The following is a 15,137-nucleotide window of genomic DNA, read 5'->3' as shown; positions in this document are numbered from 1 at the left end:
CTAAGTCTATGTACTTAATTATGTCCACCCTAAATCATTTCCAGAAACAGACACAAATGAAAGTTCACAAATCTGGGCAATGTCAGCAGATGACCAGAAGGTGGGGAGTTCTGTGCACTGCAGCTTTCTCTGTTCAGCATCTCTTGTTTTCTCCCACCATCTAAATACTTGTGAGGGTCTTTCTAGAATTCTGGTTACTGGGCAATTTTATATAGCCCCACTCGTCCCTGTAACTTTTACAATATTCAAATCTTCCAAAGGCATCATTTGGTCCTTCGGTGGGTTGTGAGATAAGAGCTGAATTCTATAACTTGTATTTCCTCACCCCAAGTGTATAGAAAGCTAACAAGAATGCAAATAACAGTAACTGCTAAATGCTGTTTCTCATAGGTACAGCAAACTCTTCAGCCAGCTGCCCTAAAAGACAAGTGCTCCTGAGCTGTGTGCGTTATCCCTGTCTTGCATGCAGTCAGAAGAGCAGCCCCCAGCTGATGAGCACCAGGGGCTGTGCACTTAGTCACTATTACTGCAATGGTACCAGATACTTGTAGATTGAATGACTATCTTTTGTATTTGTGTTCTGTCTCCTCCCTACCTACTTCCTCTCAGTGTCTCTCCTCCAGGAATCGGAGTTGTCTGCTTTCTCCTCTAAATTCACTGGCTGCTATGAAGGGGCACGTGAAGGGACTATGCTTAGGATCACCTCTGAAGTTGTCGATTACTTTCAGGTTTGGCAGTTGTGGGATCATTATTTTATACCCAACAATTCATCTCGGTTCTAAAAGATGCCAGTCATTTCTCTACTAACACCTACATCCAAACTCATGATACCTAGGGACACTTCTGTCCTTTTGACAACTTTTGCTAGGAACCAGATCCTAGACCCCTTTCCTAGCCCACTTCTTGTATTTTTAAACCTAGTTTGGGTTTTGTTTTGAATTGATGAGTAGCATTTTTTTTTTCAAACTGTGTTTGCTAATTTCAAGTCTGTTTAAAGTCTTAATGAGGAAACATTTCTTGAGTCTAGGGGACAGCTCTGGGGATGAACTTGGGAGACAGTAAGGCCACTGGGGAGTAGTAAGACAGTAAAGGCAAAGGCGGGGAGAGCAGGTGAAATGATAAGCAGGAGCCTGCTGGCAGATCAATGTCTCAGGGACAATCAGGATCTGCTGGGATGCCTTCTTTTAAAAAAAGGAGTCACCTTGCAAATCTGCCCCTTAGCAACCTTCAGTGAAGACATTACTTTCATTTAAAAACAATATCTCTAAGAATAATGTCTTGAGTACAGTCTGTATATGGATGTTTCAGCCTTAAAAGATAAGTGAGGAAGGCTCTCCAAAAGCAGAACGGTAGCTATTGTATACTGAGCATCCACTATGGCCCAGAAAGGAAGCCAGTTCGATACTTCATTGTATCACACCAGGATTGCTATGAGGAACAGAGTCGCCTTCTGATACACAGCCAATGTCCTGTTACTATGTTCTATGACCCTAGTAGGCTTTAAAGCAAGGGTATCAGAAGATAGACCCTTGGAAAAGCCCCCACAAAGGTCCAGGGTCTCTTGGGAAATACAAAATGGAAGTTCAGCAGTTCAGGGAAACTCCTCGCCTTCACTTCCTGATATCCTTACTTCACTTGGATTCCCATTGTTCTCTCTCTCTCTCTCTCTCTCTCTCTCTCTCTCTCTCTCTCTCTCTCCTCTCTCTCTCTCTCTCTCTCTCTGTGTGTGTGTATGTGTGCGTGTGCGTGTGTGTGTGTCTTGCTCGCTCTCTCTTGCTATTGTTCTCCCTTCCTCTCTCTTTTCTTTCCTTCTTCCCTTCCTCCACTCCCATACAGAGCCTCTAGCCTAGACCTTCAGCTCACTCTGTTTCTCTGGGTCTTCGCATGTACTATCCCGATTCCTCCAACAAGGACCATGTCGCTGTTGTATAGATAGCATTTGTCCCCAGCACCAATGCTGGTTCCAGGCAAATGGTGATGGAGGTAGTGAGTTACACATTGGATTGGTGAATGTGTACATGAACATGGCTTATTCAGACTATATCTGCAGCCAGTTCTAAACAGCTTCTATATCTGTGATCTGCTACTCAAAACTGTTCTTTTTCTTTTGTTCTCTTAACCTCCTTTAAATTTCTACTTTATGCCTGCCATTTAAGCATCTGTTCCAGCTTCATTGCTGGATAAAAAGAGGAGAGAGGTTCTTCTGTGCCTCCCTCCTCCCACCAGTGGAACTTAAAGAAGTAGAGGGATCTTGACTATGTCCTCCTGTGTCTTTGCCTCCTGTTGTCTCAGTTTCCATGATTGTATTTTCCACCTAACAGGAAGCAAGCCTGGGCCCTGGGGGTCATACAATCAATTGTTTGCATTCCTTGAAAGATTGCATGCTGCATTAAGACAATGTCCTGCCAACTTGGGATCTTATACCATCAGCATGCAAATTAACTGTCCTCCACCCTAATGCATATTATATGGCACAAGACTAAGTCATCTAGTTGTTCTTTATTCTAATATATAATTTAATATAGAATAATACAAAGAAAATGATAGAGCACATTATCCCTACCTAAGTAACATCTGATTTTTTTTCACTGTGTAAGTTTTTATTAAAGCAAGAATTTTATAATTCAAATTATGTTTCCTTGCTCAGTTATCAATTCTGCTATTAGAACTAACATTTTGAGCTATTCAACAATAAAGAATTACAAAATTAAAAGGATGCTCTAAATGTTTCTACTTTGCTGAAAATGCTTTTTTTGAGGTCTACAAAACATTGGTTTATAGATTCTACTATTTCTGTCGAGGGGGAGGGGTTGCTGTTTTTAAATCAGGCTAGGCTTAGATACTAGACCTGACATTTGCTCAGTACATAAAGTTCAAAGTTTCCTTTCCTTTTTTATTTATTTTATATTTTACTATTTTTTTAAATAATATTTATTTTTTTCAATGTTTAGATATTTTTCTTCTGCAAAGTGTGAGTTTCTTTTTCGAGGTCTCTGATCAGTTTAAATAGTTGGGACACCAGAGGTACTGCCAACAGCTTTCTGGGCAGCCTCTTTAGCTTGGTGGGCTTGGGAGTATGGCCACAGCTTCCTCAGCCCTAGAACACAGAGACTCTGGAGACTCAAGCTCATGAAGTGGTTCTGAGTTATCAATTTCCAGCAACATGCCCGTGATCTTACCAGCCAAAGTCGGGTGCATAGCTTGGATGAGAGGAAATAGCCTTTCACCCAACATTTGCTTTTACTCTTGAGGAGCAGTTACTAACATGGAAGCAGTCCAAGGTTCCTGACCCTGTATGCAAACAGCCGGCAGTTGCACCAGCTGGGCATTAAGATGTTGCTGGGAGTTCCGGACTCCAGTGGCATACTTATACTGTGGAACTGAGTGAACAGGAGTAGTAGTTGCAGCTGAAGACACTGGGGTAGGATGCTGACCCGTTGTCTGTGCTGATGTGTTAGTAGTGTGATGTGCTGCCATGACTTGAAGAACATGTGAAGAATTTGGTCTTATGGTAGTAAACGATGATCTAGAAGCAGCTGGGTGGGTAGCACTAGGCACATCCGGGAATGGATGAGGCCGAGAACCCTGAGCTGTCCAATGAGTACTTGGCCTTGGTTGAGCAATTTGGCTAGGGCAGCATGGAGCACAGTTCTGAGTCTGTGGGACAGCGGCCACAGAATAACTAGAAGGTGCTGGTTGGTAGGGGTTGATAACAGGGGTCGGCCCAGATCGTATGCTTGCCAATCTTTGAATATATTGGTTAGTGAGGTGAGCCTGACGCTCTTCTTTGCGCTGGGCTAAAGCGACATAAAGTGGTTTCTGGCCACAATTCTCCCATTCATTTCTGAAACAGCTTTCGTGGCTTCTTCCGGGGAGGAGAAACACACAAAACCGAATCCTTTACTGCGACCACCCTCTGTCATAACCTTTGTACTGGTGATTGTTCCAAACGGAGAAAATTCTTTCTGGAGACGTTCATCATCAATACCATCATCAAGATTTTTCACATAAAGGTTAATGCCCTGGTGTCTGATGCTCCTCTCTTGCGTCACCTGTTCAAATTTGCGCTTAAGTTCTATGTGGCGGTCCAGTTTTTTCTGAGCTTGACCAACATAAATGTGTTTTCCATTGAGTTCCTTTCCATTCATCTCATCCACTGCTTTCTGCGCATCTTCATGCCTTTCAAAGCTGACGAACCCGAATCCTTTGGATTTTCCACCTTCGTCGGTCATGACTTTCACACTGAGGACCTGCCCAAACCTGCCGAAGAGGCCATTCAGGGTCTCATCATCCATGCGATCCCCAAAGTTCTTGATGTAAACGTTGGTAAACTCCTTGGTCCTCGTTCCAAGCTCTGCTTCTCGTTCTTTCCGAGACTTAAACCGTCCAACAAACACTTTGCGGTCATTCAGAAGCATCCCGTTCATTTTCTCGATGGCTCTTTCTGCTGCCTCCTCTGTCTCAAAATGTACAAATCCATGGCCCTTGGAGCCATTCTCATCGCAAACCACCTTGCAGGAAAGGATATTGCCAAAAGCAGAGAATGTATCATACAACGTTTTATTATCAATGGTCTTGTTCAAATTTTTAATGAACACATTGCCTACTCCACTCCTGCGAAGTGATGGGTCACGCTGAGACCACATGATGCGGACCGGCTTGCCCTTGATGACATCAAAATTCATGGTGTCCAAAGCCCACTCTGCATCAGCAAGCTGCTCAAAGTTCACGGAAGCATAGCCCAGGGAGCGGCGTGTAATCACGTCCCTGTATACCCGGATGGAAAGGATGGGCCCAACGGAGCTGAACTTCTCATAGAGCATCGCTTCGGTCACATCAGGGTGCAGGTCCCCCACGTAGAGCGAGGCCATGGGACAGCCTGGGTCGCTGGAGTTCATCTGGGAACTGCAGCCTGTGGGGCCTCTGGCCGCCACCTTCCTGCGAGAAGAACAGGGCCAGCGCTGGGCTGGGGCGGAGGCAGGGGCGGAGCGGGCAAGCGCAGAGGATCAAAAACCAAGGGGATGAAAACCTCCCCAACGGCTGGCGCAGAGCCCCAGGACCACAGAGCCTGCGCTGGGCGCGTGCGTGGTACAAGGTACATGCTGCTCTGGGAGCGAGCCTGGCTGGCTGGGAGGCAAGGGCTGTCCACTTGAAGGTGTGGGCCAGCGGGGTCTCTTCTGGACCCTGCTAGGAGAGGGTGGACACGTGGGCCTCAGATGCCCCACCTTATTATTTTATATATATAAAAAAGAAAATAACAAAATTAAAAGTCAATCCCAAAGGAAACACTGAAATTTTTTTAAGTCTTTGCAGAATTAGGAAATTTTTATTTTTATTTTTGTCTTGTTTGAGTGTTGAGACTTATTTTTAAAGACAGCATCTCAATCTGCAATCTAGGGTGTCCTGGAACTCACCATATAGACTGGACAGTCTTTGAACTCAGGGTGATCTGCCTACCTTAGCTGCTAGGAGCTGGAGATATTTTTAGACAATAAATGTGTGTTCCAAGGCCAAAAGGCAACCTGTAGTCTCCACACTAAGCATCAGGGAGAAAGAGACACTTTGGGTATTTTTAAAAAATAAAATGCTTATTGGACCATAATGTTTCCACTTTCAATTTTTACTACCATGGGCTTAGAACAACGTATTGTACAAGATCATCCTTTGTTAAGAGACAGTGCAGTTCATTTCGACTGTTGCTGGTAAGGACAGATTGGAGACCGGGAAGTAGAGCACTTGAATCTGTAAAGCATACTGGTAAATATCCCTTGGACTGATTCTGGTTTCCCAAAAAGATAGCGAATCACCACCAACTGTGCTGATTATGGTTCTTTCTATCTCACAGAGACACAAGTAATTTAATATCCAGAATCAATCAGGGTACATAAATTACAGGTTATCGAGGTAACTAATTAGGTAAAGACACTTGCCAGTGCAAACATAACAACTTGAGTTCAGTCCCTAGAACCAACTGAAGAAAAGGAGAAACAACTCCTAAAAGTAGTCCTCTAACCACCCCCCCATATACAGTATGGCACACATGCACCTACACTAGTGTGTGTGTGCACACACACACATCACATATATATAGACACATCAATACTAAAAACAATCTTTAAAGAATTAAAAATTAGTTGATTGCCTCATGTCCCTGTGGATCAAACAAAGATAGACTGGAAAGAAGGATAAGAGACAACCAAAATGATGGACATTTACGGAGTTGGTGCCTGGGTTGGACTCTGCTGATCATCCCTCCCTCCAGGCCTCCTGAGCAGCAGGTTGTTGGCAGGATCAGCTCTTTGCAGTATGGGTTCATTTTCCTGTTTCACAGCAGCAGAGGCTTCCCTGAGTTTTCTGCCTTTTGTGCAGGCAGACCAAGCATAGCTTGCTTCTTCAAACCCAGCAAGGGAAAATCTCTTACTAAGCAGACATTACAACCACTGGTACTGTAATCAGAAACATCCTGTAATATATATCCTGGAACCTATTCCATTAATTAGCCAGCCAAGGCCTCGTCCACATTGAGCAGTGGGATTGCACAGACATGAACCAAAGGAGGGAAGAGTCCTGGGGCCATCTCAAAGTGGCCTCAAAGCTGTAAGGACACAGATGTACCAGCTCGACAGGAGTAGCATTAGTGGATAACCTGAATGACATGAATTCGGTTTGACGGAAGCATCTTTGATGAAAAACATAGCTATTTCCTTTTAAATAAAATAGATTATTCACAGTTTGAACAAACCAGGTAGGAAAAGAACCTAATTTATCTCCATTTGCAAGAGAAAGTCTTGCAGATTTTATAGAAACAATGACACAGGCCAGAAGACAAGAAAGAAAATATCTGCTCAGTTAGGTGGTACTTTCTAAGGGAAAGATGCCTGAAGTGGAGGTAAAGCAGTTAGTTTTTTTAAAAACCTCATTTACTATCAAGTTGCCAAAAACTACAATCTCTTCTTTTACCAAAGCTTCACTTTAATCTCAAAGATAAACATGTCACTGGTCCTGCTACCTTGAACATCTAGAGTCCCAAAGGATGGAAATTAAGCCACTTTTAATTAAGTTCCTTCTTCACATAAAATCATTCCATGGTATTTTTTCCTGGCACTGTTATGTTTGGCTATTTAGCATAACTCTAATGAGGGTGTTAGCAAATTATACAGATACACTAGTGAGGTTCAAGTCATTGAAACATTAAGGGGAAAAAAATCAATTTCCTGCCCCTGAGTCTTTCCTTTTAATTAGAGTTAGGAGAGCCGCCATATAACACATTTATTTTTAATAGCTTTTGGGGCATGTTTATTCATTCTGTTATGCTTAATGGGGTACATTTTACAGATGTTAAGATGATGTTTCAGGATGCCTTGAAGGGACAATGGGAGGTTGCGGTTTGACAACAAAGGGTTTCACAGCACCAAGGCAGTGGGTGGCAGTTGGGTTGTTGAGGTATGAGATCCTGGGCTCTGGGTAGGGATAGTGCTGCATGTGTTTGTGTTCTTGCCTGAGCATCCTTGATGGTCGGCTTTCCCAAATGCTTATTGTGCTTACTGCATCATTTGTTTTCATTTTCAAGAATGTTTTAGAAGCTACAGGATGGTTATAGAGCCATTACGGTTTCTAGCTATAACGGTTATTATTGCCTGTGGAAATTATACAGAAGAGGAACAACCGAGTAAATAAAAATCCCTCTTCTGCACCCTTTCTCTGCATGTGATTTTCCACCCACTGCACTAGGGGTCCAGCTCTAGGGGATTGCTCAAGGTCAAGTTCAGCATCCCGGTCTCCTCTCATTGTGATTTATAACCAGTGTGTCTCCCAAGAAGGGCTCCATGAATTTTTGGGATATAGATGAACCACCTCCAGTGGAAATTAAGGCTGACATATTTATTTTGAAGGGCAGATCAAGTTAATGACCCAACAAATTTCCTGACATATTAATGTAGTTTTCTCATCGTTCAAATGAGGTAACAACCCAATTCCATACTCAGTCCAGGGGAAGCCAACATATTAAAGGCTTCAGCGTGATACCTTCCAGGGGACTGGAAAAACAATCCACATTTGGAAAACGGAATTATTTCTAACTGTATCATTAAATACTACAAATCACTCTCTTGGGCCCAGTATGTTAAGCATTCACAATTATTTTCCAACCTGCTTATATTTCCATTTCTAATATCACACACAATATGAAAGAGAGAAGTCTTATTATTTAAAACCATGGTTTTCATAATGCACAACACACACACACACACACACACACACACACATGAATACACACACACATATATCAAAACCAAAACAAAACAGAAAACATGGACAGCACCACATTGAGCACCTTATTTTGTGTATGTAGCATACTAATTGTTATTAACTGTCCTCCTGTTCCTATTTTATGGTGCTGTCATTTACTGTTGACTTAGCATCTAATGCATGTGAAGGATTAAGGCAGGTACAGTGGAGAAGAAAAGAAATCTCCCATTTCCTCAAAAAAGGTTCCAATCTGGATCATTCTATGATGTCACCTTTCTTAAATTCTTCCCTGCCCCCCCCAGGGGATTCCAGCTCCCCCTGGAATGAGATTAAACTTCTAGTCAGAGGTCTAAGGCAATACATGTCAGAGTTGTGTGCTCAGATGATAGCTATAAGAAAAAACTGGCCTTACAAAGCTTATGCCAGCTTACCAATATTAACCACAGAGGAGAAGGTATGTCCAGGCTGGAACCAGGGTCTCCTCTTTCATTTTCCTGAACTTTGAATATAGAATCACTCAACCAACCAACTTGTGAAAAAAGGTATGGTCACTCAAAAATGCTTGCTTTGGGAATGCAGACCCAGTATAACCTCAGCTACAAGCCACTAGATTCAATAGAAAAGGAGCTAACGCCTGATCTTGGCTCTGCTATGAGCTGCATGACCTAGGACCGGTCAGTTATCTCGTCTTCTTCAGTTACAAATCGATGAGAGTTGAGTAACAACTTGAAGGCACCGGTTTCCCAAATGAGGCTACAGGACCATATAGGAGCTTTCCAGTGCATTTAAGAAGTTATAATGGTTAATCTCAGTGGTCAACTTGATGCCAACTAGAATCACCTGGAAAACTGGCAGACCAGCAGGCCTCTGTGGATGACTATGGGGGATTATAGTGATTAGACTGAGGTGAGAAGAACTGCCCACTATGGGCAGTACCATTCTCTAAGCTGGGAACCTAGACTATATAAGTGAAGAAAGAGGTCTGAGGACAAGCATTCATCATTATCTGCTTCCAGGCTGTGGACACACTGTGAGCGATCCCTCCAGCTCCTACAGCTGTGTCCTCCCCACTGGATGGACTGTTCCTTGGTATTATGTTTTTGTTAGAATGTCTCATCATAGGAATAGAAAAATAAGACAGATGCCCAAGCACAGTAGGCTCTGTGTACAGAAACCCTTTAGTGGAGCCATTTTAACTTGCCTGACCCTCGAGCACTTAGTCATGTCCCATAAAGCTCATGCTCTCTGGAAATAACTTGGGAAATGATTTTTCCAAATTCTCTTTTAGCTTTAAAATTTGGTAGTTGACATTTTCAGTGATGAGTGTTCTATACCTTCAATCCATGTGTTGTTCCCTTTTAATTGTGACTTTCCACCCTCCACAGGAACTGAGCGTGGTGGGTGGCAAATAAATGCCATTGATGGATTTATTTGCCTCTTAAGGTTAATGTATTCTAAACAGGGCTTATTTAATGTGTTTGGCAAAATGTAGCCTAACACACAAGCATTCTGAGGTGGGAAGCCATGTGCTCCCACCAGGGAACAAGGAGAAAACCACCAACTCTTCCCAGAGCCAGCCAGAAAGATGCCAGATGACACTGCAGTACCATTTGTCTATGAGAGTCTCATTCTAATAAGAAAACAAAAGACAGATTCTGTCTCTGGTTAGCAGACTTCTGATCCAGCCACCTCCTGGGTCTGTTCTGCAGAGTTTAAACATTTGGTGTTGGGTGTCACTGATGTGACAGCCATTTTTTTATCCTCTCCCTAGTAGTTTACAAGATAAGTTTCCTCTGCCAGATTCTCCCAGAGGAAACTACCCTTCTTTTCATCCTTAGAATGGCACTTTGTGTCTTCTTCATGAGTAAACTACTGAACAGTACCCTCATAGCTTGAAAGAGTCTATAAAAGTGCCATAGAATTTCCCAGAAACCAGTTTTACATAGTGCTTACTCTTGTTTGTGTTCACCCATAAAATAGAGTAATGGTAATTATCAACATCATAAATACATTGAAAATCTGACAGTTGTTTTTAATAAAGTGCATTAATATAGCACTGCTTCTATCATTTAACATTATGTATGTCTAAGTGGTTTAATATTATAATTAAACCTTGTACAATATACTGAGCATAGATATATATGAAACCTTATGAGTCATTTGACTCTACTTAGCTCTATATATTTGTCTTCTTTTTAAATTAATATTTAACTGAACATACAATGTAGTGAGTTTTATTGTGGCATCTTCACACATAAATATAATTATACTGTTTTCTTTTATTCCCTCCCTCACTGCCCTTTCTTATCCCCACTCGCTTCCTCCAGCTGGTTCCTTTTAACACATCACATCTCTCATCTGTTTTCATATTATATGTGTTCTAGCACCCTCTCTATTTTCCACTTCTCTTATGCTATCTTCCTCTATCCTTCTCATATTCCTCTTTCTAGTGTGATCTACATATGCATATGCATGTACGTGCACATGCAGCAACATTCACACATACTGTCTCTCTCTCTCTCTCTCTCTCTCTCTCTCTCTCTCTCTCTCTCACACACACACACACACACACACACACACACACACAAAATCATATATCCCTATCTTACCACTGTAAACCATACAGCACAAGTCTGAGTGTGCAAGTATCTCTGGCATATGTTGACTTAGAGTCCTTTTGGGTATATTTCCAAGTAGTATAGCTGGGTTGTATGGCAGTTCTGTTTAATGTTTTTGAGGACCCTCCATACTGATTCCACGATGGCTGTACATGGCTACATTGCCCTCAGCTATTTAGGATTCCTCACTCTCCATCTCTTCCCCAGCATTTGTTGTCTACAGAGTCCTGCTTGGCCCTGTGGAAGGAACAGTGTAACTATGACATGGCTCCCTGCCCCTGGAACAGAGCCAGCAGGGTGTGGACTTCCACAAGTGTTAAAACTTGATTGGCATGTGGCTTGTTTGTATATATGTAATCTTCATGTTCCTCCTCCAGGAAATATTCTCCCTGTCAAGGTTATTGGGAAATATTCTCCCTGCCGAGGTTCTCAGGGAATGTCATTAACCTTTCTGCCAAGGTTAATGACTCCATGATAATCAGAGACAGTATGAGTCCAGGAGTCAAGATTGTATCTAATATCTCGCAAAATGGTGAACACTGAGACCTTCAGGACAGCCCTTAAGGCTGTGGGAAGGAACTCTAAAATCATGAGTTCAAAAATATATAATAGTTTCTCAACTATGCAAAATATAAGGATGCAGTATGAATTATATAAGGAGTTTCATGGAACTAGAAGAGCAGAGGCAGCTACACTGTGAACCAGCTTGTCAGAAAGGTACAAAGGCAGGCAGATAGAAAGGTAGGCAGATTCTTGAGTTTAAGGTCAACCTGGGACAGAGCTAGGTTAGGCCCAGGCCTGGTAGAAATAGTGATCTCGGAGCAAGATCACACCCAGTTAGTTTATTCTTTGTATTTTACAAAGATGGGTAGATCTCTGAATTCATTTGCAACATTAATAAAAAAAATGAAAAAGAAAAGAGGAAGGAGCTTACTGTCTTTTTCTAAGGATTAAGGGGCTGGGGTCATTTGGAATGCTGATTCACAGGATAATCAAAAGGGAACCTGGAATAAAAGACTGAATTGATATGTAAATAAAAAACTAGACTTTTGGTCTGCATGAGATGAGCTAGCAGGCAGCAATAGCAGTTCCTTTTTAGAATTTTTTTTCTTGCAAAAGCTAAGCTGTCTGGAGATCTCACTGGAGAGTGAACATTGCTCTTTTAGAATATTTTCTACCAGGATTGCTGATCTTCCTCAGAAAATCCATGAGCTATCCAGAGAGCTTTTAGAATTTTTTTTCTAACAAGAGAGAGTGGTCTCAAGCAGACTACAGAGCCAAGAACTATCTACACAGAGCTGTTAGGGAGCCATCTTGAGCAGACTACAAGGCTGTCATCTTGTACCCACAATTTGACTTTGAGTTGTTCTTTTTACCTCTCCCAAACACTCATTCCTCAGAACCCCTCTCCAAGGGGAGGCTAAGCCTTGGCAGTTGTCACCGATTCTTGAGTATAGTCATTTTGAGTGGGGTGAGTTGTAATCTCAAAGCTGATTTAATTTCTATTTCCCTGATGGCTAAGATTGCTGTACACTTCTTTAAGTATTTATTTGTATTTCTTCTTTTGAGTACTGTCTATTCATTTCATAGTGCAAATTTACCAGTTGATGATTTGGGAGTTTAAAGGTTCACCTTTTGTGGTTCTTCATAAATCCAAAGTATTAATCCTCATTCTAATGTTTAACTGAGAAATTTTTTCCCATTGTGTAGACTGGCTTTTGATGTCATAGATTTGTGTTTGTCAACCCTTGGGATTACTTCCTGTGTTATTGGAGTTCTGTTTGCAAAGTACTTGAGTATATCTGGACCCTGAGATGCTCTAGCAGCTTCAAAGTTTTCACATTTTGCATCCAGGTCTTTGATTCATTTTTTCAGTTGATTTTTGTGCAGAGAAAGAGATAAGGATCCAGTTTCATTCTATATGTGGAAACCTCCATATATTAAAGAGACCGACTTTTTTCTCATGTATATTTTTGACAGATTTGCCAAAAATTAGGTAGTTGTAACTGTGTGGCTTATATCTGGGTCCTCTACACAGTTCCATTGATCTACATGCCTGGTTTTATGCCAGTTCCTTGCTGTTTTGTTACTGTGACTGTGTAATATAATTAAATATCAATGCTCCTTGTATTTTAAAAGTGTCTTTCTTGCTGGATGTGATGATATGCTTCTTAAGTTCCACTATTTAGGTGGTAGAGGCCTCCCAGATCTCTGTCTATTTGAGGTTTAGACTGTCTACATAGCAAGTTCCAGGATAGTCAGGGTTACATAGAAAGACCTTGTCTCAAAAAATAATCAAAGAAGCTTCTTTTAACTTTGTGTTTAAAAACATTAATAATAACCCTTTGTAATAAAAGGGTATTCTATGACTTCATACACACTCAAAGTACAAATAAGTGGCCAGAAAAGGCCTTTCCTGTGGACCATGTCAAGTGTCAAGTATCATGTGATGGTCAATAGCTAAAAGCTGTAGTGTACCTTTTTTGTTAGTGGTTTGGTTTTCTTATCTGTAAAAAGGAAGTACAACTTTCTGACATTTTGTTTTAAAGATAAAACCTGAAATGGTTCATACAACTCATACCTAATACATGTGATCTAATAAGCAGATGATAAGTAATTACATTATGGAGACCCACTTCACTTGACAAGAAGGCTTGGGTGAATTGGCTCAGTGACATTGCTTCCTGGAACTCTCTCAGCTCCAATCCTGTTTTTGTCTCCTTGCTTCATATAAAACATTCTGAACAGGTCATTCACAGACACCGATGTTCATCTGAATGTTACTGCCTAGAAAACAAAAAACCACTTGCTACATGCATCATCAGTCCAAATTAGCACTACCCAATTTGAATTGTATGGCTTTTTTTCTTCCATGGCAAAACTCCACAGGCCGTTAAGGGCATATATACAACTGATGTCAGTTTCTCAAGCCATGTGGACTGTGTCGAGCAAAGATGAATGACTCAAGAATATCGGTATTCAGCTAGGAAGGAATTTTGTCAGGAATCTGGCAAGTTCTCCTTCAAACTGAGTGTGTATAGAGATCATCCAGAGACTTGCTCATATGCAAATTCATATTCAGATGTTCAGAGGTATGGACAAGGATTATACATTTGTAACAAATGCCCAGAGACGCTGTCCCTAGTCCTTGCTTCCAGTAGCAAAATTCAACACCAACAAAGAACAATAACACACACTGACTCCAGGAGCTCCTCATGGCAAAAAGCTGGCTAAGATCCATAACTAAAGAACAAAGACAAATTAACTAAGCAATATCAAATAAAGCACATTGACTTTCTACCCCTAAGTAGCCTATGCATGCATGGCTTCTGTTTTACTAAACTGACCAAGTTAGCCATATTCATTCCACAGTAAATTAGGTGATATAGTGTTTAGCACTCCATAGTAAATATAAAGCACTGTGGGTCATTCGATTCTATAAATATTCATTTAAGCCTAGTGCCTAGTTTAGATGTTGTTCAAGACTTTGAAGTTAAAATAGTGATCTAAGAGTTTTGGCAAACTTTTTAAAGGAATAGCCAACTCATAAAGTTATGGATATGCACAAGGATTTATATAGCTATGAAGAATTATCATTTAAAATGTGAAACCAAAAACAAAAAGTAAAATGTAAAAATATTCTTAGCTTTTATATATAATAAAAAAAATATAAAAGATATGGGCCTTGGTTCATAGATCTTAACCTGCCAATCACCAGAATGCACAGCCATCATCCTTATCCAAAATATGACATTATGTGTTGACTTTTTAAAAATAAAATACCCTCTCCCAATCCTCCTTGTAATTTGAATGAATCTGGACATATCAATAAAATTGTCCAATTCTATCTGTCCATCTACCCAGGTCTGAGTAAGGATCACTGGTCAGTCTAGAGGCACATGCCAAAAGACCAGAGAACAATATGAAACATATCAGATCAAGATTCTTAAGAACTCAGGGCCAAGGGTAAAAAATTAACCATGAAATCATCTCTTCAAACACTCATCTCTATCTGCTCATCACGTGCCCTATGAAAGATAGCTGGGCAGCACAATGCATCTGTGACCAAGTCATCATACATATGCAGAAATGAACTCCTGAATATACAAAACAAACACATTGTATAGCTCAACAACCACAGTTTAAACTGCTCCAGAGTCCTGACTTCTTATTAAAACGAAACTATTTCTTAGCAGATAAAGTCTGGGAGACAGACAGAGATGGAGGAGAAAGGAGGGAGGGAGGGAGGGAGGGAGGGAGGGAGGGAGGGAG

At 41.2% G+C, this 15,137-nt stretch overlaps 1 pseudogene; it reads right to left on the bottom strand.

The window, feature by feature from the left end:
* Positions 1 to 3,002: 3,002 nt before the first annotated feature.
* On the bottom strand, positions 3,003 to 4,898 carry LOC114629839 (annotated as a pseudogene).
* Between the last annotated feature and the right edge of the window lie 10,239 nt (positions 4,899 to 15,137).

The sequence above is a fragment of the Grammomys surdaster genome, unplaced genomic scaffold (assembly GCF_004785775.1).
Source record: "Grammomys surdaster isolate TR1022 unplaced genomic scaffold, NIH_TR_1.0 317, whole genome shotgun sequence".
Taxonomy (NCBI): Eukaryota; Metazoa; Chordata; class Mammalia; order Rodentia; family Muridae; genus Grammomys; species Grammomys surdaster.
This window is presented reverse-complemented; position numbering and strand designations above follow the sequence as displayed.